This window comes from Schistocerca serialis, chromosome 2, assembly GCF_023864345.2.
Source record: "Schistocerca serialis cubense isolate TAMUIC-IGC-003099 chromosome 2, iqSchSeri2.2, whole genome shotgun sequence".
Lineage (NCBI taxonomy): Eukaryota > Metazoa > Arthropoda > Insecta > Orthoptera > Acrididae > Schistocerca > Schistocerca serialis.
Window position 1 is genome coordinate 628,391,417 of NC_064639.1, and position 24,323 is coordinate 628,415,739.

The following is a 24,323-nucleotide window of genomic DNA, read 5'->3' on the forward strand; positions in this document are numbered from 1 at the left end:
GAAGCAACTAGTTCTTGGTGATTCGGTCAACCAAGTAAAAGAATGTACCGAACATGCTGCAGACCACTACAGAGAGCCTGTGTGTCAGAATTCTCATCGAGTGTGCCGCAACGGTGTTATGATAGAAAAATGAACCTTGGCTGAGATGATTTGGTGGTTTGTTGGATTGATAATAGGTTCCTATGACGATGGTCTGGGCTCGAATCCAACTTTTGCTGATGATTTTTAATAGGGAGAGGCAGATTCCATTCTCTTCTGGCTACGCCAAGTAAAGAAGGCATAATGGCGTTGTGGTCTGAAATTCACATTAAACATGATATTCCTTCTCTACCAAGTTGACGTTAGATTGAACCACAATAAAGTCAGCAGTGGCGAAATGTGGGAGCTCTATCAGCAGTAACCTTTCTCATCATCATCATCATTTAAGACTGATTATGCCTTTCAACGTTCAGTCTGGAGCATAGTCCCCCTTATAAAATTCATCCATGATCCCCTATTCAGTGCTAACATTGGTGCCTCTTCTGATGTTAAGCCTATTACTTCAAAATCATTCTTAACCGAATCCAGGTACCTTCTCCTTGGTCTGCCCCGACTCCTCCTACCCTCTACTGCTGAACCCATGAGTCTCTTGGCTAACATTGCTTTTCCCATGCGTATAACATGACCCCACCATCTAAGCCTGTTCGCCCTGACTGCTACATCTATAGAGTTCGTTCCCAGTTATTCTTTGATTTCCTCATTGTGGACACTCTCCTGCCATTGTTTCCATCTACTAGTACCTGCAGTCATCCTGGCTACTTTCATATCCGTAACCTCAACCTTATTGATAAGGCAACATGAATCCACCCAGCTTTCGCTCCCATACAACAAAGTTGGTCGAAAGATTGAACGGTGCACAGATAACTTAGTCTTGGTACTGACTTCCTTCTTGCAGAAGAGAGTAGATCGTAGCTGAGCACTCACTGCATTATCTTTGCTACACCTCGCTTCCAGTTCTTTCATTATGTTGCCATCCTGTGAGATTATCACATCCTAAGTACTTGAAACCGTCCACCTGTTCTAACTTTGTTCCTCCTATTTGGCACTCAATCCGTTTATATTTCTTTCCCACTGACATTACTTTCGTTTTGGAGATGCTAATCTTCATCCCATAGTCCTTACATTTCTGATCTAGCTCTGAAATATTACTTTGCAAACTTTCAATTGAATCTGCCATCACAAACAAGTCATCCGCATATGCAAGACTGCTTATTTTGTGGTCACATATCTTAATCTCACCCAGCCAGTCTATTGTTTTCAACATATGATCCATAAATAATGTGAACAACAGTGGAGACAGGTTGCAGCCTTGTCTTGCCCCTGAAACTACTCTGAACCATGAACTCAATTTACCATCAACTCTAACTGCTGCCTGACTATCCATGTTAAGACCTTTAATTGCTTGCAAAAGTTTGCCGCCTATTCCATAATCTCGTAGAACAGACAATAACGTCCTCCTAGGAACCCGGTCATATGCCTTTACTAGATCTATAAAGCATAGATACAATTCCCTGTTCCACTCGTAACACTTCTCCATTATTATCTGAAAGCTAAAGATCTGGTCCTGACAACCTCTGAGAGGCCTAAACCCACACTGACTTTCATCCAATTGGTCCTCGACTAATACTCGCACTTTCCTTTGAACAACACCTGAGAAGATTTTACCCACAACGCTGATTAAAGAGATACCTCTGTAGTTGTTACAATCTTTTATGTTTCCTTGTTTAAAGATTGGTGTGATTACTGCTTTTTTGCCAGTCTGATGGAACCTGTCCCGACTGCCAGGCCATTTCAATTATCCTTTGTAGCCATTTAAGACCTGACATTCCACTGTATTTGATGAGTTCCGACTTAATTTCATCCACCCCAGCTGCTTTACTGCACTGCAATCTATTGACCATTTTTGTCCACTTCCTCAAATGTGATTCTATTTCCATCATCATTCCTATCCCATTGTACACCGAAATCTGAAACTTTACTGATCGTATTTTCACCTACATTGAGCAACTCTTCAAAATATTCCCTCCATCTGCCCAAGGAATCCACAGGATTCACCAGCAGTTTACCTGACCTGTCCAAAATACTTGTCATTTCCTTCTTACCTCCCTTTCGAAGACTGCTAATTAAACTCCAGAACGGTTTTCCAGCAGCTTGACCCAAAGACTCCAACCTGTTTCCAAAGACTTCCCAAGATTTTTTCTTGGATGCTGCAATTATCTATTTGGCTTCGTTTCTTTCTTATACTAGTTATTTATTTCTAGTGACGAAACAAATGCTTTGTAGGGTCACAGGACACTTATTCCATCTTTTATTTGAGCTTCTGTATGTCGATTAAATTGGTTCTGAACTGGGAATGCAGATCGGACCTCCCTTAAAGTGGAATATGATCCCTTCGTAACAATATAGCTCGACTACAATTTGTTGTTTGTTCAAAAATGCGGACTCGTCAACATTTCCTCATATTGCACGTGAATGGGTTCTAATCCTGGCCTCGCACTAAAGTTTTTATGTATTATCAAGCTGTAGCATGAGAACACCTATCTGCTGGTGGATAATAATTTTGATATTTATTGCATTTTCATTCGTTGTCAACACTAATGATATCTGACGTTTTTGACTCCCAGTGAGACACAGAACTATTGCCGAGAAAATCCGATATATCACAGTTGATTGTGCTTTGATAATAATCCGATTAGGTTCTGGGTTCGATTCCCAGTGCAACACAAAGCTTTACCTCACGGCATTTCAAGTAAGTTACTTGCGAAGAAGCAATATTTAACATCTCTCGTAATTCGTAACAGGGACAATAGATGCTGCGTAAGAATTCGCGTCCGTTAAAAATGTTTACGTTATGTAATTTAAAGTTGATATTTGCTAACTGATACTGTCTAAAATCGAGGTATATCACTCTCTGTCTGCCTAGTACGGTTCGTCGTGTCATTTGAAGTTCATACATATCCTCAACTAGCTGCTCGTGTATAACTGAAATTTTTAATGTCATGTTGTGTTAAATAACAAGTGTGGTATATTACTTTGAAGATGAAATCATGAATACGACGAACTTACTACGTGCATTACCTATCTGACGTAATAATGAGAGTGGTATTATTTCAGATATATCATTCATTGCAATAAATGTGAGCTTACAAGCCTTAAGCACAGTATTATCTGTGATAAGGTGTTCCTTGATATTTCTAGTATCGTGGTATTACTTTACATCTTGAGTTATTGTGATAGAGCAGAGTTTTCTAGTGGTGACCTGTTGGAACCATTTTCAATAGTCAAACGAGTGTACCAAGGAGCGATTACAGGACATGCTAGACAGCTGTGTTATGTGGGTTGCATGCGAATCATGCGATATGCAATTCAGTTCGTTCGGATACTTTTGAGCATGACTGTAGATGTCTAATGTTTACATTGCTCTCGTTCGTCCGTTACCTTTTTATGACAGCCGCGTCGATGTCGGTAATACACAAACAAGGTAGTGTGCCGTCAGTTGACAATGTAAACAGATATGCGTATACCATCAAATCTACAAATGTCTGTCTCTTAGGAATACAAAAACGATGAGCGCGATACAATGATGTTTCACTAGACTTCGCTGTCAAGCACACCGAGATGTAACGTTTATAGAGTTTTGGCAGCTTATATCGTTTACATCCTGTGTACAGCACCCGTAATAAGAAATGTGAAGGTTAAACTCTTACGAACTACTCCGAGATTGTTTGCAGGCGGTTCGCACTGGTCGACAGAGCTCGTGACACGCCGCCATGTACACCAAATTAACTGGTTGGGGTATTACTGGAGAGACGTAAACATGAAGCTTGCGGTCCCGAAGTGGCACATAGAGTCGGTTTGCGGTATCAGTCCTCAGGCCGCGGTGGGTAAGCCCCTCTTCCCTCTACACCACCTGCTACGTCAGAAAGCAGCTGGCGCGCCCGCCGTCAAAACCACAGCAGTCAAACCGTGGTTCCCAGCTGTTCCGCGCGATCAACGACTGTTCTTCATATGCACCACCTGTCTTCTCGGCGGACTCTGAGCAGGTGAGCGAGCTCTCCAGAGCCCACTTAGAAGTAGCCAGTGGACACACTAGGCAGAGAAAGGCATGCACTAAAGCCCGGTGCGATACGTCACTTCGCGACACGACTCAATCATAAAACGTAAATAATAAAAAAAAAAATTACAGCTGCGAAAGCAATTCAGTCATCGTATGTTCCATTTGTGGATGAAAATGAGGCCCTACATACGGCACGTTAGGAAATTTCCACACTCTATAGATGCTCGTAAGATGTTGATAAAATAAATGTAAATGTCGTGTGACTAGGGCCTCCCGTTCGGCAGACCGTTCACCGGGTGCTAGTCTTTCGATTTGACGCCACTTCGTCAGCTTGCTCGTCGATGAGGATGAAACGATGATGATTAGGACAGCACAACACCCACTTCCTGAACGGAGAAACTCTCAGAGCCAGCCAGGAATCGAACCCGGGTCCTTAGGATAGACATTCTATCGCGCTGATCACTCAGCTACCGGGGGTGGACATAGGATGTTGATGAAAGGAATTGACGTCCAGACACGTTTCCTAGCACTTAATTTTAAAATTGTGGGCATGTCTGAAGCGGCAACCGTAGAACGGAATCTTCGTATAGAAATAGTAAATAGCCAATCAGTTGCAAACTGGAAGATTTAAAAAAAAAAAAAAAAAAAAAAAACACTCTACCATGCCACCCACAAACCCATAAAACCACATTTCCCCACTCTGCAATACATCGCGCGCGTACTCCTTTAGAAACATATTGTCTCCAAAAATGAATATTCTTAATTAAATATATAGCAATTAACAATGAATATAACACTAGGTTGGTTGATCATATCGTAAAGAAAAAATGGCTGTTATATGTTCAATTTTGGGCTTGACGACAGATAGTGAGAGTAATAATTTTATATTTATACCTTTCGTAACAAATGAATCGCACAGTGTAAGTAGACTATTAAGTATGGCTGCAACTGCATTCTCTGGAAACAATAGCATAAAACAAAAATTAACCCATTCCATTAGAACACAAGAAGATCGTTTCACAAACTCTGGTGTTTGTAAAATAACGTGTAATGACATCCTGACTATTACATGGGACAAACAGGGAGATCGTTTAAAGAAAGATGTAAAGAGCACTAGATAAGTAATGGTGGGTGAAATGTGTACAATTATAATTTTGTTGAACATCTGCTTCTTCTCCAACACACATCACGGGCACTAGAAGACTTAGAACTACTGCATAAAGAAAATCAAGGTTATAGGCTAGATCTGCTAGAAGAATAAGATATTTTTAAACATTTTACTCAAAAAAGCGGATCCATTTTAAATGAACAGATGCAACTGAGAAATATTGTAGGTAGTTCCAGACACCTAGTTTCATTAAAGTAGCAGACAAATGGCTCCATTTTCCATATGACTATAGGATATGTCATTTCCCTTGTCTGTTAATGCTAGTGGTACCAGTACGTGTGTTCTCTCTTTGTTACAGTGTAACATATGAAATAGTTCAAATGGCTCTGAGCACTATGGGACTTAACTTCTGAGGTCATCAGTCCTCTAGAACTTAGAACTACTTATATATAACTAACCTAAGGACATCACACACATCCATCCTCGAGGCAGGATTCGAACTTGCGACCGTAGCGGTCGCACGGTTCCAGACTGTAGCGCCTAGAACCGCTTGGCCACACTGGCCGGCTGTAACATATATTTCTAGAGGTTTGATATTCACAGTTATTGAGATATGTTGTATTTGAGACGTATACACAATTTACCAACTTCGCCGATCTCCACCACAATCTCTCCCCTCACTTTTGCCTCCCCTCCTCTCACCCCATTCCTCTACAATTTCTCCCTGTTCTCCGCGTTTCCCCACCCTGGTTAGCTTTGCTGTTTTTTCTGTTCGCACTATTCAGTTGTATGTAAATAGTGTTTACCACACTAACTGTATTCAGGTGGTAACTTTCTATTTGTTGCGTGTGTTATTCATTTTAAATATGAACGCAGCTAAATACATTCTGATTTTTAATGTCATGATTTTAATTTTAACCTTTGAAGCAAGTTTAGCGTGGTAGATTCAGTCAGTGCCGCGCATCCTGCTTGCGCATACTGCTATATCCCTCTCCTGCCACGGTGTGGCCGTGCGGTTAAAGGCGCTTCAGTCTGGAACCGCGTGACCGCTGGGGTCGCAGGTTCGAATCCTGCCTCGGGCATGGATGAGTGTGATGTCCTTACGTTAGTTATGTTTAATTAGTTCAAAGTTCTAGGCGACTGATGACCTCAGAAGTTAAGTCGCATAGTGCTCAGAACCATTTGAACCATTTGAACCTCTCCTGCCAGGAGTTTTCCTTAGCGCAAGCGCTGTGTATGTGACGATAGTGTACCAGACGTACACTTGTAAGGAAGTACCACATGATAAGAACTATGTTGTGCAGGTTTCTAATTTAATACGGAGGTGGAATTTTATATCTGAGACACAATTCGGTGTATTTAAACGTGTCTCTGCCACAACGCATAATGCAGTGTGTGAATATGTATTTTCATTCGTAACGAGATGTGATTATTTATATAGATATGATTGTTTATATAGATACCTTTTTTGCAGTTTTTCACTGTTAACTTGCTTAGGTTGTACATATTTCATTTCTGAAGAATACGTTTTTTTAAACGCCGAAACCATGACAAATGGGTTTTAATAAACCTTCCAATTTGCACCTGATTTGTTGTTTACTATTTCTACAAGAAGTTTCGGTTAAATTATTGCGGCTTGTCGATATTAGTGCTCCCCGATGAGTCCTTGGTGTGACCGGCTGTTTGGGTCGCGCGTGTCATCGTTTCTTAGCGTCTGGACGCACGCACGGCGATCTCGGCGCAGACAGACGCTTGCGAAATTCGCTGCCCGCAACTTTCGGCGTCTGCCGTCATGGGCTTATATTGGGCCTCCCCACCGGACCAATTCGGGCAGGAAACTCTGCAGCGTCGGGCGTGTACGTCTGTGGGCGGCCGTGTTGCCGGGGCTGGCTCGGGATGGGGTGGGTGGTGGAGGGGGCGGGTGTATCGGGAATCCAGGCGCGGCGCCACGCAGCCGCTAACGGGCAGAGGCGCCAGAGCGCGAGGAAGGCGATGGGGTTATTTCGGGTATGTCGCAATCAATGCGCGTCGATAAATCATGGGCGTAATGGCCGTTACGTGTAGTCCCGGTCGACAGGCCCGTGTGTCCGGCCGGCTGGGCAGCGGTGCAGCGGGCCTCACCCCCAGACCAGCAGGAGCCGCCCTGTGCGGGCCGGCGCGGCGCCCTCGCGCCATGACATTTTCTTGTTATGGTAACTGCCGTCTATGTCATGCACTTACTGCCAGCCCGGTACCGTCCGAATAAGGGGTGCGCTAAAGCGCTCCTTCCTGACACTTTGGAGTGCCGTCACTCAATTTATGGATCAGTTTCGTCGCTATCGCGCCTGTTAATGACTTGATTTGCGCTGTCTGCAGCTTCGACACGCTGTGCGGCTAAGCTGCACACTCCGTAACATCTCTCTAGCCGCGGAGCGCTTTGCTGCGATTTAATCTTCTCCGCTCTGGTCCACCACTTCGTTAGTGGCGTTTTCTATTTTTTATCTTTTTTCCCCTCCCCGATAGGTTAACGATTTCATTCAATTCCGATCTCAGACACAGTTGCTATTGGAAAGCTTTATAGGGCACAATCAACGCGCTGGAATGGCTTCATGCGCAATTAAAACTCTACCATTCAATATCGCTAGGAATGCTCACAATCGAATCACTTGTTCGCCATATGTGACGTACACGTCATGAACTTGGACCTCTTACCATTATCCGACGATAGAATTCAAATTATAATACCAATTAGTGAAATAAATATTAAATTTATTAATACTTTATCTCGTATCTAATTACAAACGAAACCATCTGAATGTATCTACCATAATATAATTTTGATTAAATGGGCATATTAAGCATTATACGAAACTTTACCAACATCTACTTTAGTGTCTCCTAAGAATGACCGTGACATCAACAAAAGAAAAACGAGGATAATGGAATGTTGTTGAATTAAGTCGGGTGATGCTGAAAGAATTAGATTAGGAAATGAGACACTTAGAATAGGAAATGAGTTTTGCCATTTGAGGAGCAATATAACTTATGATGTTCGATGTAGAGAGGATATAAAATGTAGATTGGCAATGGTAAGGAAAGCATTTCTGAAGAAGAGAAATTTGTTAACATCGAGTATAGATTTAAGTGTAAGGAACTCGTTTCTGAAACTATTTGTGTGGAGTGTAGCCACGTACGAAAGTGAAACATGGACGATAAATAGTTTGGACAAGAAGAGAATAGAGGTTTTCGAAATCTGGTGCTGCAGAAGAATGCTGAAGATTAGATGAGGAGGTATGGAATAGGATTGGGGAGAAGAGGAGTTTGTGGCACAACTTGACTAGAAGAAGGGATCGGTTGGTAGGACATGCGCTGAGGCATCAGGGGATCACCAATTTAGTATTGGAGGGCAGCGAGGAGGGTAAAAATCGTAGAGGGAGACCAAGACACTAATACACTAAGCAGATTCAGGAGGATGTAGGTTGCAGTAGGTACTGGGAGATGAAGAAGCTTGCACAGGATAGAGTAGCATAGAGAGCTGCATCAAACCAGTCTCTGGACTGAAGACCACAACAACAACAACAATAACAACAAGCGGGGTACGAAGTGTAGTGTGACGAGACTGCAGTAAAATATTCCTTTTCCAGGACAACTGCTTTTTCTTTTTTTTTTTTTTCTTTTTTTTTTTTTAACACACATTGACGATTCGTGACTAAACATGACAATAGGTTAAAAGCTTTCTTTATGTTTGTATGTTACACAAATGTGTTTTTTGAAGACCTGTGAGCACGTGGTCTCATGTAAGTTATGTACCGAGTACAATCAGATAGTGATTTGCAGAGAATAGATTGTCTCGGAACTCTCTTGAAAACGCCATTCACTGTGAGTAGATGTGAGCACAGTTTAGGTTTCAGGGTGGGTGAACATTTTTTTGAAGTATGGCATACATGACACTGTACCGAAACTGGAACTCCTGTGTAAATAAGCACTTCACTGCATCCCGAAAGCTCAATTTCTGTGACTGATTTTTGTTTCGTATGTCATAACTTTGACACCTCACCAAACCTGCCATGAATACTGACAGTCCAGGAAAGGTGGTTGAGAATGATCTACAGCATCATTCCACGAAATTGTTGCGGTGACCCGGAATTCTGTCTCTGTCTTTCTTTGTTCACGGACTGACACTTGGTAATGTACTATTTTCTCAAAGCAAGAAAGATTTACGATTTTTACCTGGATAATATTTCCTTAACAGCCTTACAAAATGAAAATAACCTCCTAAACCTTCCAGTTCTGCTCAGTTCTGCTCCAGCAGAACTGAAGAATGAATCTTTACGCCTCATTTGAAATTCTTTTCTTGTGGCATGCTCATTTTATTCTTTACATCTTCGCAGCTGTTGGCATCGTCTCGCTGTATTGTGCAACAAATTACTGCACACTTTGTCATACATATTTTGTATTCTTCTCCGTTACATGTGTAGTTACTGTATACTACTGACTCACACACACGTATTTTTTATGTATAAAAAAGGGATAGGTCACTGCATGTATATCAAAGATACTCAATAATCTAAAGTTAGTCACTTTGAAATCATATGTGTGTGTAAAGATAAACCTTGATTTCGTTGATAGCTCAATACAATAATTAATGAACCTGTTAGCATCTGAATAACAACAAGCTTCAACATGAAACTAAATTCTCAATATATCTGTACAATTTGTTTGTAAAACAGGAAGCACTCGTTTTCTCGACAGGAAGTAATCTGAGTGTAAGACGCTGTGATACAAGTAACATGTCTTTCTTTTATTCCTAGCGACTTTTTACTGCTTCAACGACAAGAAGGGAGACAGCTGTTGTAGATTTGCTTCTATCCTTTGGTGTACAGCATATTGGATACGTACTGTTTTTCCAATTCCCAGTGTCATTTCCTAACCGTCTTTCATCTTCCTTTCGATATTCGGCCGTCTCCAAGAAGTTATTACCCAGTATAAATCGGTAAATACCCTCTTTGATGTTCTAAAACATCTGGCTACAGCTCCTTTTGTTGGCGTCATAAGCTGCACAAAGGAAAAACAATTTTCAAGCTTTGAAGACGCCATAAAAACTGTGGAGGAGTAGTTCCAGCGCAAGCAATATAGTTCCTCTTTCCTTTTGTCTGAGTTAGAGAAGATAGTGAACTAGTGGAGATTGCAAAGAGGCAAGAAATGAAAATATTTTGTCTAAAAAAACGGAGCTTTGTAAACTTTAATTGAGCTCTGTCTCATAAAGACCTGAAATGAAATTTATTTTTCAAAATTCAGTGTGGACTTAACGTATTCATTTTTCGTCAAATTCAAGAACAGTAGCTCACGTTTCTCCTGGCAGCATTACTTGTAGATTGTTCTTACGAGCTGTGAAGTAACAGAGAACGTACGATTAAACGAAAGTAGTTTTAGGGTAAGTGGGCCATTACGTGATTTTAAGCTATAATAGGGAAGGATAATTGGAAAAACCTGTCATAGCGAACCCTCGTTTTGCCGGTAGTGAACTGAACTTCGTGAGAGAAAGTCAACAACTTTCAGATTTACAGCTGGACTGCTGACAATGATTAAAATGTAGGCAGCTGGAGTTTACTCATAACTTTAAATTGGGACGTTTAGTACTGGCCGTGACCGCGACAGTTACAAACTTCGATTGAAATTAAAACTTAGTGTAACCATTTAAAATTGTTTTAAAGCTTATTCAAAAAGATAGACCCAATTTAATTGCACGACAACCATCCATACGGTGGCCAAACTCTTCCCATACGCGAAGAAGCATATCTTGTGCTACAGACTTCACGGCAGTAGTGACACGGTTCATTGGCCAACCGGAGACGAAATGCCCTCTGGATTGCAACTGCCGATTGGCTTCTTCCAAACTCAAGGGCGCAGAAAACCTCCTGCAGCATCATACATAGTCTATTGGCTCGAGTACCCTAGCAACCGTTTTCGCAATCAGCGCACTTTTAGTTTTCATGCAAACTTTTTATTGTTTAGGATCAATTGTCACATTTAGACCCAAACAGATATCTTGTCTAAATCATTTTGCAATTGGTTTTGGTATCCTAATGAAATTAATAGCAAACACTCTGAGAGGGCTGCTCAAATTGCTTCTCACGCTCATTATATAGATTAAAAACTTCCTTATGGAACTCCATAGGCAAACAGTTCATTTAGAAGCCGCCTGTGAGGAATGACGTTGCCTTCTAGAAATCTTAGAACTCTACAAATATGGAACGAATTTGTAACTCCTTGTCAATAGCATTCGTTACTGTGTGTGTGTAAAGAGCCAGTTGTGTTTCACAAGAGCGATGCTTTCTATATTCGTGCTGACACCACGTTAATGGATAATTTCCTTAGAGGTAATTAATAATGTTCAAAAATTGTGTATGGTCCTAAATCAGCCGTAATTCATCGTTAGTGATATGAGTCTATAATTCAACGGAGTACTTCTAGTTTCCATTTCTTGAATACAGGCGTGACCTGTGCAACTTCTCAGTCCTTAGATACGGATCTTTTGTCAAGCGAGTGGGTGCAAATGATTGTTAAATATGGAGATTTTCCATCAGAATACTCCGAAAGGAATCTAATCTGTATACCATTTTCACTGGAACACTTCACTTAAGTTTTAAGTTACTTCTCTACAAGCAGAGGACGTGCTTCTATGTTACTCATGTTAACTGCTGTTCTTGATTTGAATTGTGGAGTATTTGCTGCATATTATTTGTCGAATGAACTTTGGATTCCTTATTCAGTAGAACTGTCATCTGTAACGTTACAAATGAAATCGCACCGTGAAAATAATGATTGTGCCTCACCACTTGTGCTCAAAATCCTGTCATTATATCAGACTTTCATTCGTCACATACATAAATTCTTTTATCTTTTCCTCTATTTGTTAATTTATACTCATCCATCATATGTATTCAAGAAGTAGGTAGTGTGAAGTCTGTACAGTACTAGGTGATGACAGTTTAGATTCAGTCACTAGCAAAATGTTAACATCAGGACCGATCCAATTTTTACTTACATTCATTACGATTGACGGCCGTTCGAAATACACACAGTCACCAGGAATCTGAACTGTATATTAGTTCCTCGATAAAGTGCATATTGATGTTTAAGGTAACAGCTGTTTATTTTCATTACCGCTAGAATCTTATACTCTGATATTAATGCAAGTTATTCTTTAAAATATTGATATTCGGGTGTAACTCTCCCCTTCACCAAAATTCAAGAACGTGCTTCAGATTTTGTTTTATTATGTTGGCTGAGATATCTTTTCTCCATGTCTCATGGAAAATTCGACAAATCGTCCAGGTCTGAACTGAAACTTGAAATTGTTGCAGAAACTTTAAACTTTTGCTTACGCTTTACGTTTCGAAACAACATCGTGGCACTTGAAAAGCATCGTAGAAAAATTCAGACGTGGAAAATGATTAGTTGAGGGTCTACTGTGGCTTAGAACAACATGGTTCAAGAACAAAGTATGATTGTTTACAACTGCTGTCATGTGTTGATGATGGCAATTAATAGGAGTATAAAGCAGCCGTTTATTTTATTTTGATTTCTGAAGTTTTGTGGAACGGTAGTTGAACTAACCGCAATTCTCAGCAATTACGTATGTCTAGTTCGGTAATTACATTGCACAAGCGAACGTTGGTTTTAACTGCTTATGATGGGTATGTTTTATACTCATATAAGAGAAATACAAACATCACAATTACTATTAGTTGCTTGCTCCGAAAAAAAATTAATCGCAGAATAAATACATGTTCAAGCAATAAGGAACTTTCGACATATACCTTCGAAGAAAGAGGGCCTACGGGATACAAGTGTGGTTCATCGAAACACATCTCAGTTAATTCTGAAAATGCAATGTAATTCTTCGTGGATACTCTGTACTTTCAAAGAAAGTGGAACAAAATCAAGGTATCTTTTTGCATGTGAGAGGAGAAGGATTTAACTTTACTCGCTATTTAGTTCAAAAAAGACTGCGATTAGTCTGATGGGTTGCTCCCGGAATATAAGATCGCTTCTGCTCGTACGTCATGACCCAGAATGTCAATGACAGACGGAAAAGACTTAGTAGTCTCTCTCCCCAGACATCGCTCGGCCGATGTTTCGTTTACTGCATTGCGACCTTACCTTCTCCCATTACATACGTGCAACTGGGTTGAGTTCCGTTGTGTCTGTCACTTACCGTTTAAAGAGCTTGAAGATTAGAACTCTGTGCCGGACCGAGACTGGAACTCGGGACCTTTATCTTTCACGAGCAACTGCTCTACCAGCTGAGCTACCCAAGCACGACTCGCGACCTGTCCTCATAGATTCAATTCTGCCAGTACCTGGTCTCTTACCTTCCAAACTTCCCAGAAGCTCTCCTGTGGACCACGCAGAACTAGCGCTCCTGGAAGAAAGGATATTGCGGAGACATGGCTTAACCATAGCCTGGACTGATACTATGTAGCCAAACGTCCCGATTTCGAGTCTCAGTCCCGCACACAGCCTTAATATGCCATGAAGTTCATTGCGAACCAAGGTAATGACGATGACACAACTATGGCGAAAGACTTTCAGCGATCCAACTACGGGGCCGCTTCAGTGGCGCCCGGACCCGAACGTTACATGGAATACTCGCCTCTACAAAGTTAGTGCACCTGAGTCAGTGGTCAAAGGGTACCCTCCCTGCATATTTAATTACTAATACACAGGTCTACTGTACTCTTATCGCCTCTGTAATTTTTGATATTTTTTTCTTTGTTAGAAAAACGTCTCATGTTAATTTTGCTTTCACATCTCATTAATCACGACTGTTACGATTTTTTCCACGGAATCTTGAGAGGCTGTGGCAAATTAACTTCCTCTTTTATTACTCCCCTCTCCCCATAATACAATACGAACGAAAATTTGGTGCGATGTTATTAGTTATTATATCAAATATAGTGTAGTTGTTTCCTCATTCCGGCTTATAACTAACTATATGGTAACCTATTACGATTTACTGATAGATAACCTCTACTGGAACACACTGGAAAAAAATATACATTTCGTTAAAAGTAATAATATTATACATTTATGTAAAAATCTCAAGGTATTAAAGAAAATTTCGCCAAACACTTTACATCATATTTTTATGCCACAATAAATGTATTCTTTGTATTTCACTTTTTACATCTTTTCCCTGCCGCCTCTGAAAATTTCGATAAACATCGACTTCTATAGATAATGCTTATTTAATTTTTCTCGTACTTACGAATACTTACATCAACATCATGCTACACTATAGTATGAACAAGTTGCTTACGTTTGACATAGCAGATCACATCCGGAAATGTACCGTTTTCACACTACACGCAATACACCGCAACACACATTGCTCTCTGAATCCTTCTCCGTTTTGTCTGGGTTCACTTACAAATACGGCTCGATGTGACCACCACCGACCTCTGCACAGGAACATTTCCAGTGTGTTCTAGTACAGATTATCTATCACTGGTCCTCCAGCACTTATCGCAGCCATAGCTGCGCCAAAAGGTCTTCAAAAATGGTTCAAATGGCTCTGAGCACTATGGGACTTAACTTCTGACGTCATCAGTCCCCTAGTACTTAGAATTACTTAAACCTAACTAACGTAAGGACATCACACACATCCATGCCCGAGGCAGGATTCGAACCTGCGACCGTAGCGGTCGCTCGGTTCCAGACTGTAGCGCCCAGAACCGCTTGGCCACCGCGGCCGGCGAAACGTCTTCCTCAGATGCAAGGATTTCATGTGACCCCACAGATCGAAGTCTGTTAGGTTCAAATCCGGAAAATGTGTAGGTCAAGAAATCTGGCCACCACGACCTATGCATTGTTTACCCAAATCGTTGGTCCATATGAAAAATGAAGTGGTGCGCCATCGTGCTGGAACCATGTATTTTGACGTACATACATTGGTACGTCTTAGTAGAGCCCATTCATTACGTCTCTCTGGATTATGGCCTAATCACAACTCTATCCATCCACCCTGCCCAAATAGTTAGATACTGTTGTTCCTGAGACCCATGGTGGCACGAGAAACCAGCGTAGGTACCCTAAAGCAGCGTAATACGCTGTTGAGCGGTATGACTGAGCCAGGAGAGCACAAAGCACCGTTTCCAATTGAAAACATGCATAATCTTCTATTTAAAGAAGAGTCAGCAACCTATGACGTCAGTAAAATAGCTTTCAGAACCAAGTATGAAATTAAACAGTTTGCCGAATATTAACGAGAAAATTGCATCAGCAATTGACGTTAGCAAATGAGCTTTTACAAAATTAAAAAACAAGCAATTTGTCAAATGTTAACAGGTATCTTAAGTCAGCTAAGCTGCATATTAATAATCGAAACCCACACATACACACAAATTTTCGATTGACGTTTAAATATAATATTTTAAATTAGTGCAGCTGATTCGTACTCTTAGCGTCCGTTGGTGACAACTTCAGAACCAGGAGAACCTTTATAGATACAATTCATCCCCGCGACAGGCGGGATAATCCGACGGACAGGGTGGGCTGTGTGAACTCGCCACTCACGGGTGTGCTGCAGGATGGGACAGGTCCTGCACAATGTGAGCAACAACAGACTAAGAACTAACATTAGAAAACTACTAACAGTGCACTGCTTTACAAAGGGCGGCACATATTTCATTATTTTACCGTTTAAGAGCGAAACATACACTTCTGTCCATACTTAAGCAACAGACCACTATTTCCCCGTCCTGTGTCTAATTCACGATGTAATCACACAAACTGTCAACAGATGTCCGTATGATAGTGTTCTGCACGGAAGGTAGCATTCCCGTCAACGAAGAACCACGCCAGCGATGACGTTAGAGGACCTGTTAAGCAGGGTAGTGTTTGCAGAGTAGCTTAAATCGACAATCGCTGTGTACGCAGTCATAGGCGGTGCTGTATGGCACAGAAAAAGCGCCTACCAGACTCGCTGCGTTGAAGGGACATAGGAAGAATGGAAGCAGGACAGTTGCAAACTTATATGACCCCTATGGATTCACGTGAATCGTTCTGTTGTTTTTCGGAACTGGCGACAGTTCATAGAGAACGGAAATGTATCCCGAAGACCAGAGAAGGGCTGACGACGTGTGACATTAGAGAGAGAGATCCTCATTGGCTGTAAGAGGACAACGATACCGCCTTAGTACTGGCTAATCTCTTAAACTTCAGCCTACTCTTCATCACTACTACGCTATGATCAGAATCTGTATTTGCTCCTGCGTACACCTTGCAGTCCAATATCTGATTTCGGAATCTCTGTCTGAAATCTTCCCATATCTCCAGGCCTTTTCCAAGTATATCTCCTCCTCTAGTGATTCTTCAACAGAGTATTCGCTGCAACTATCTTAAATGTGTTACAGAATTCAGTCTTTCTCCTCTCTCATTCCTAGGACCAAGTCCGTATTCTCCTGTAACCCTTTCTTCTACTCCTTCCCCAACAACCGCATTCCGATCCCCCATGAGTATTAGATTGTCATCTCCATTTATGTACTGAATTTCCCGAGTAATATCCTCATATTCTTTCTCTCTCTTTTCAACTTCGGCTTGCGACGCCTGCACAAATACCTGGACTACCGTTCTCGGTGTTGGTTTGCTGTCGATTCTAATGAGAACAACCCTATCATTGAACTTTTCCTGTAACACACTCTTTGTTCTACCTCCCTATTCATAAGGAATCCTATTCCCATTTCACTATTTCCTGCTGCTGTTCATATTACCCTATACTCATCTGACCAGAAAACATTGTTTTATTTCCGATTCACATCAGTGATCCCCCCCGCCCCCCTTATATATAGATTGTGCCTTATCATTTCCTTTTCAGATTTGTAGGTTCCGTAACTGTGGTCTAAGGGTAGCGGCTTTGACTCATAATCAAAACGTCACCGGTTTCGGGTTCGACTCCTACCGCTGCTTAAATTTTGATTAATGATCAGCATTGGCGGCGGAAGACTTAGTGCATAAGAAGTCACCCTCATTCGGCCAACGGCCTTGTCAAAGGGGGCGGAGGAGCGGACAGAAGTTCAGAGCACTCTCTTGTCCTAAAAGTGGAGGTATCAACAAAGATCAACGGCTTGAGGCTGCAGAAGGAAATGGATACCAATGCATTAAAGACACGTAACGTATATCCACAGGACATGTTGCCTGTAACTGACGAAGTGTCATGATGATCTATCCTTTAGCAAAACATCCCAGAATAGTCCCCCATTCGGATCTCCGGGAGGAAGCTGATAAGGGTGAGGTGGCCATTAGAAAAAGATTGAATAACCAACGTAAAACATTCTACGAATCGGAGCCTGGAATCTCGGAAGCTTGAACGTGGTAGGAAAAACTGAAAATCTAAATATCAAATGCAATGGCTAAATCTAGATATACTACAGGTCAGTGAAGTGAAATGGAAGGAAGACAAGCATTTCTGGTAAGATGAGTGTAGGGTAGTATCAACAACAGCAGAAAATGATACGACGGGTGTAGGATTCGTTATGAATAGGAAGGTAGGGCAGGGAGTGTATTACTGTGAACAGGTCAGTGATAGGGTTGTTCTTATCAGAATCGACAGAAAACCAACATCGATAACAATACTTCAGGTATATATGAAGACGTCGCAACCTGAAGACGAAGAGATAGAAAAAGTGTATGAGATACTGAAAGGGTAATACAGAGCCTAAAGTAAGACGAAAATCTGTTAGTCACGGGAGACTGCAATAAAGCTGTAGGGGAGGAAATAGAATAAAAGATTACAGAAGAATATGCGCTTCTAACAAGGAATGACAGAGGAGGAAGGCTAAGCGAGTTCTGTAACGAGCTTCAGCAAGTAACAGCTAATACTCTTTCCCAGAATCACAAGATGAGAAGGTACACTTGGAAATGGCCGGGTGATATGGGAAGATTTCAGTTAGCTTAGATTATGGCCAGACAGAGATTCGAAATCATATTCTGCATTGTACGGCGTTCCCAGGAGCAGATCTAGACTCAGATCACAACACAGTAGTGATGAAGAGTAGTCCGAAGTTTCAGACATTGGTTAGGAAGAATCAATACGCAAAGAAGTGGGATACGGAGGTACTACGCAATGATGAGATATAGTTGAAGTTGGGAAGGAAACCATATGTACAAAGAAAACTGCGAAGAAACCATGGGTAATAGAAGGAATACATCGATTGATCGATGAAAGGAGGAAGTGCAAAAATGTTCCGGGAGACTCAGGAATACAGAAACAAAAGTCGCTTAGGAATGAAGTAAATAGGACGTGCATGGAAGCTAAGACGAAATGGCTGCACGACAAATGTGAAGAAATCGAAAGACAAATGATTGACCGTAGGACTGACCAAGTCAAAACAACCTTCGACCACGTTAAAAGCAAGGGTGACAACATTAAGAGTGGAAATGGAATTCCACTGTTAAATGCAGAGGACAGAGTTGATAGGTGGAAAGAATACATTGAATGCCTCTATGAGGGGGAAGATTTGTCTGATGTGATAGAAGAAGAAACACGAGTCGATTGAGAAGAGACAGGGGACCCAGTATTAGAAGCAGAATTTAAAAGAGCTTTGTAGGGCTTAAGATCAAATAAGGCAGAACGGTTATATAACATTCCATCAGAATTTCTAAAATCATTGGGGGAAGTGGCAACAAAACGTCTATTAACGTTGGTATGTAGAGTGTACGAGTCAGGCAACATGCCATCTGACTTTCGGAAACTCATCATCCACACAATTCCGAAGACGGCAAGAGCTGACAAGTGCGACAAATGCTGCACAATCAGCTTAACAGCTCATGGATCCAAGTTGCTTACAAGAATAATATACAGAAGAATGGAAAAGAAAATTGAAGATGCGCTAGATGATGATCAGTTTGACTTTAGGAAATTCTGACGTTGCGTTTAATACTAGAAACAAGACTAAAGGAAAATCAGAATTCATTCATAGGATTTGTATTCATCGACCTGGAAAAAGTGTTCGACAATGTAAAATGGTGCAAGATGTTCGAAAATCGGACAAAAGGAGAGGTGAGCTACAAGGAGAGACCGGTTATATACAATATTTACAACAGCCAAGGGGGAAAAATAAGAGTGGACGACCGAGAACGAAGTGCTCGTATTAAAAAGGGTATAAGAGAAGGATGTAGTCTTTCGCCCCTACTGTTCAATTTCTACGTGAAAATAGATGAAAGAACGATTCAGGAGTAGAAACAAAATTGACGGTGAAAGGATATCAATGATACGATTCGTTGATGACATTGCTGTCCTGAGTGAAAGTGAAGAAGAATTACATGATCTGCTGAATCGAATGAACAGCCTAATGAGTACAGAATATGGACTGAGAGAGAATCGAAGAAAGTCGAAGGAAATAAGAAGTAGTAGAAATGAGATCAGCGAAAAACTTAATATCAGGATCAATGGTCACGAAGTAGATGAAGTTAAGGAATTCTCCTACCTAGGCAGTAAAATAACCAGTGACGGACGGAGTAATGAGGACATCAAAAGCCGACTAGCAATAGCAAAAAGTGCATTCCTGGCCACGAGAAATCTACTAATATCAAATATCGGCGTTAATATCAGGAAGAAACTTCTGAGAATGTACGTCTGGAGTACAGCATTGTACGGTAGTGAAACATGGACTGTGGGGAAAACCGGAACAGAAGAGAATCGAAGTATTTGAGATGTGGTGCTACAGACGAATGTTGTAAATTAGGTGGACTGATACGGTAAGGAATGAGGAGGTTCTGTGTAGAATCGGAGACGGCAGGAACTTGTCGAAAACACTGATAAGGAGAAGGGACTGGATGATAGGACATCTGTTAAGACATGAGGATATTACTTCCATGGTACTAGAGAAGGTATAGAAGGCTGAAACTGTAGCTGAAGACACAGGTTGGAATACATCCAGCAAATAATATAGGATGCAGTTTGCAAGTGCTAGTCTGAAATGAAGAGGTTAGCGCAGGATAGGAAGAACTCGTGGCGGGCCGCATCAAACGAGTCAGGAGACTGACGACTTAAAAAAAACTGCGAATATTTCCCCAGTGGAGAGATCATCATGCCACTTAATTACAATTCACGTTTCCTGTGGATACACATCATGGTTCTTTAATGTTGTGGTTTCCATTGCCTTCTGTATCCTCACGCTTGATCATTGGTGGTTGTTCCGCCTTTAGGGGCAGTTTCTCACCACAAGGGCAAGAGATTGCCCTGAACTTCCGTCCGCATCTCCGTCATCTTGAACTAGGTCGTTGGATGAATGAGGGGAGACTTCCTACGCTGAAACCCTTCACCCGTCACTGCTGACGATTTTTACTCAAAGTTTGAGCGGTGGTGGGGTTCGAAACCGGGACCAAGGGCATTTTGATTAATTATCAAAGTCGCTTGCCCTGACCAGTAAGATATGAAATTATCGCTCAATTGTAAATATTTAATTTCGAGTTCGAGCTATCGTAGGTGCATGGTCCTTCTTGTTTGCCTAGAATGTCTCAGCTGACAAATTTTCATGAATTCTGATGCTATATACAATTACTACATGATCTAATACTTAATTCACGAATATTTTCAGTTCACATATTATAATCAGTGCTTCCAGTTCTCATATCCCATGATGAGAGTCTGCTAGTTTTTGCGATTGGCTTGCGAATGCGATTGTTTTATGCAATTCTGTGTTCCCTTATTTTTCTGTTTGAAACACTTACACTGAAATCTCACTTTCATTTGGTTAGCAGGGTGGCGAAAAGGCGTTTCAAAATGTCGGTGATGCAACAGTGCACAATTAAACAAACAACTTTTCAGCTTATCAAAAGTGACCTGGTAATCTTGAGTCCATATCCAAGATGTATCCCTTTTTTTAACAAAAATAGTATAAGCAAGGTGCATCAAATCATTGATCTCCTATGAAACGCCGATAAAAGCCAAACATGACTTAATGCTTCCAACTCTTCAACATCTCAGAACTAGAACAGGTCTGGTAATGTGCCTTTTCTGCTAATCACGTGGCCGAAGAATTTCAACTGGTTTATAAAGCATTACGTTTTTTCTAAATTTAACTACATGCCTTCTCTTTCTATTGCACTTAACACTCTGTCTAGTAGACTAATATTTTCTTCCCATGTGGGACTTGCCAACAGTATATGGTCTACATAAATGTCACCTGCTATAACACTAATTCCTTACCCAGTATATGAGCGTAGCTTTTAGAATTATACGTACAGAAATACTGAAGCGGAAAGGAACCATTGATAGAAGACTCCCTGATACAAAGAGGTCATATACTTTCTTGATTATTTTTCCAATGGTAATTTCCGTATCCACACGTTACGTCCATTCATGTGAAAAATGTAGCTCCTCTACATTTAAGCAGTAATTTGCAGGTATTTTTAGGGTGATCACTTTCTGTCATTACGTTCAATTTAACCAAGGTATCCAGAACGGGGTTTATTACAGTTCTGTCACAATTTATATTACCTCCAAAGGTCTATTAAATGTACTTATTGCTTGTTCTATTATCTCACAAAACAATATTCGCTGAATTTCCTTGTTGATAACTTGTCGTCAAGGAAAGTATTTGATAACATTTTTTCAAAAAATTCCCGCCAAGTTTTACATTTAATTGACGTTCACAATTTCTTACCGCACCTGGTCTCCCTGGAAAAGAATTATGATGTTTCGTTAACACTTCTCTCAGGCCTGCCCTCTGTTTATACCAGATTTGTTCTACAGACTGAATCTTAGATTCTGCTTCCCTTTTTTTTCATTATATTCAGGAATCTGAACGCTTTCACCGAATTCAGTGTCTTCCTTCAAGTAGGCACTACATGACTTTAGTCTAATTGGAACTTCCCATGCTTCCTTGTCAATAATTACCTGCTTACGTATTAATGTCACTGTGACTATATTCCTTTTATCGTCAATATTATGTGATTCTTCATATTTTGACAAGAAATCAGTTTCAACTTATATATCTGCATTAATTCCAGGTAAAATTAATCATGGATGATCAGTAGTTGTATTTCCTATTAATTTTCATATCCCTTTCGCTGGCATTAATACTAAGTTTATTTGAAATTGAGTCAAAAAATGTCTAGAGTAAGGCACTCATCCGCAGTAGCAGTCTGGAACACACCGTACAACAACTCGTGATACATTTCAGTAACAAGTAAGGTGGAGAGTAGAAATCATAATTGAGGCTCTTCTAGATGACCAACAGTTTGGAGCTAGGAATGATAAACAGTGGCTTTTAAAATATTACACTTATGGAAACAAGCCTTACGAAAAATCTAGGTTATTACCTTTGATTTTCTATAGATAAAGATCCTACAGTCAAACATTGTTATTCAGTATTTGATTATTTTCCATTTCCTTAGTTTTCTTAACCATGCAGTTGGAGTGTATGTGGCTAGTTATCTCATAACTAAAGGTTCAAATTACCTTGACAGAGGCAAGCAAATACAGGTGTGCTTTTCCGTTCATCGTGGTTGGTGAGAGATGTGTAGTGTGCGGAAAATGACGGGGCCAGGACAACCATGTGCTAAAGTAAGCAATGGAAGCGTTCACCCTAACAGCTTCTGCTAAGCGACCATAGGTCCCTAAGAGTCACTGAAAACCGACGCACCTATGCCAAGGACCCTGAGATTACTACATGTCTTTTACTCCAGACATTGTCAGTCAATCAGATAAGTTTTTTCACCTCTTTTCTGCACCATGGCATGAAGAACACGACCAACGGGTGGCATACTGCTCTCAGTCAGTACCAACGTTTTTGCATGTTAAGAAACGCCCAGAAAACTATGGGTAGGACACTTCAGCCGGGTTCTCCTGCAGTTACTTGAATTTAGGGAATCTCTAACTATTCACTGTGGTGAAAGGTGGGAGCCCTCCGCCCCACGTAGTACTTTTATTGGTGACCAGAGGAGAGAATTTCTTGAGAGTATATTCAGGTTGACGGAGGCATGCTACCCTATCTTGGAGAGAGAGAGGCGTCTGTTCCAGCTAAACCTCGGCGTCCTTGCTGAATTTTCGAGTAAGTTTTGCGTTTTGAACTTGCGCTACCTGCTATCTGAGCGGCTTACAAATTGCGTGACCGGCTACCACCCAAAATGGGTTGCCTCAGTAATTTCATAGTTTCATGGATCTTCAAACCGTTTACTTTGCGACAGGGGGCTGGGTAGATTACGATAGTTTACTGCATTTCTCAAGCGTCTTCCAGGTATTTTTTCGTAGACTTTCCCGGCGTAATAACTGCTAATATTCTTCACAGGTTTGCAGCTGAATCATGTCGTCATCCAGACACAATATTTCGGCGGACCAGCTGGCCGCCATCTTCAGGTGAGTTAATGCTCGTACACTGCCTCACCGGAAACTGAATTCCAGCCACTTTTTTCCGTTATTGTGATTTCATTCCCCTGCCGCTTATGGGCAGCGGAAGGCTGTCAGCGGCACAATCCGCCGCTCTTCAGCTGAGTGAAATGACAACTAAGACAAGAATAAAATGTTACATATATAAGGCGATAAAAAAGGGGAACGTAAAACAGAGTAAGGGGAGATAATGGAAGTAAAAATACATTGACATGGAGACGTTCATGGGGGGACAGTTAAAAAAGTCATCATAAAGCTAAAAAACACAGTTGGCGAGTCTTAAAACACAAAGAAGACACTGAATGCTCATGCACAGGTTAAAAGTTGGCCAGACTATTAAAAATACTCCAGAGCAACAAACGTAAAACCCACGTGCAGTACACATGATGAAGAATAAAACTGCCAGGTGGGACCTGCCGAGGGAGAGGCCAGAGAGGATGGAAAATTGAGGGGAGAGCAAGGAGCAGCAGGGGAGGCGGTGGGATGAGGAGAGTACAGGCGGCAGTGGGTACACTAAGAGGCAGGAGATGGGTGGGGCAGAAGGCGAATAGGGAAGACAAGGTAGGAGGGAGTGCAGAGACACTGAAAGGGAGCACAAGAGAGGGGAGAATACGAGGGGGAAGCCACTCAGGAGAAGGGAGGGGGAGGAGAGGGAGCCCTGAGGAGGAGGCTGGAAGATGGGGTTAGAGATGGTAGGAAGGGTAGATGTCTGGGTGAAGCTCATCATCCGGGACGGGTAGATG